Source organism: Vollenhovia emeryi, unplaced genomic scaffold (assembly GCF_000949405.1).
Source record: "Vollenhovia emeryi isolate VEMERY1.0 unplaced genomic scaffold, V.emery_V1.0 DF943168.1, whole genome shotgun sequence".
NCBI lineage: Eukaryota > Metazoa > Arthropoda > Insecta > Hymenoptera > Formicidae > Vollenhovia > Vollenhovia emeryi.
The window spans coordinates 1217-2090 of record NW_011963198.1 but is presented as its reverse complement, the minus strand read 5'-3'; the positions used below and the strand labels follow the sequence as shown (position 1 = coordinate 2090).

The 874-nt window shown below is 46.0% G+C and overlaps 1 non-coding gene across 1 annotated transcript; it reads right to left on the bottom strand.

Annotated features, from left to right (window-relative positions):
- Positions 1-297: 297 nt before the first annotated feature.
- On the bottom strand, positions 298-369 carry Trnam-cau. Its single transcript has one exon. It is a non-coding gene; the product is annotated as a tRNA-Met (tRNA).
- Between the last annotated feature and the right edge of the window lie 505 nt (positions 370-874).

Sequence of the window (874 nt, the reverse complement as noted above, 5' to 3'; positions counted from 1 at the left end):
ACTTGATAAAAAATTTTCAAAAGTGATATATAAGGCACATGCATAGACACACACACACACACACGCACGCACACATGGATACGTCCACCTTCCATACAATAAGAATATCCACCGTCTACATAATAAAATAATATCGAGGAAAAAAAACGGCTCGCCGGGAATCGAACCCGGCTCGCGCGGTTGACAGTCTGACACTCGACGCACGCGGCTATCGCGTACACCTGACAAATAAAAAAGTGTGTACGTGATATACAAGGTGCATGCACATTTTTCTACAAGTATCTTGAAGAAAAAATCTAGCAGAGCGTGGTTTCGATCCACGGTCCTCTGAGTTATGGGCCCAGCACGCTTCCACTGCGCCACTCTGCTCGTCGAATGCAGCCCTGAAAAAGGGTGAATAAATGTAAGGGTCTAACACGTGCGACTATTGCACAAGAATTGAGGTGTGGTTTGGAAATAGGGTCTAGCATTCCTGCGTGATCACGCAGGCAGGAAGTGTGTCAGATGTATTTTTCCCGGTGCAAGTGTGAGGTTTGCAGCGGTGATGACATTCCGAATCCCGAGGGCGACGAAGGAGGAATAAAAGCGCGAGCGATCAAGCGTATTTTTTAGCGTCGCGCATCGATCGAGTTCGGCGAAACATCATGTTCAACGCACAGGTTCGTAGCGACGGTGTAGTAAAAGTTTTTTTAGTTATAAAATAACATCGTCTGTTACGAGCAGGCTACACAACGACTAGATGAGATGGAGAAGAAGATACCGGTAGAGATTGACGCAGAGTCATCATCAAAGTTTACCTTGCTTGAATTGTTGACAGACGTGTGGGAAGCGTCTTTTTCGGCGACGCGGAATATAAGACTGCTAATCGCAATAA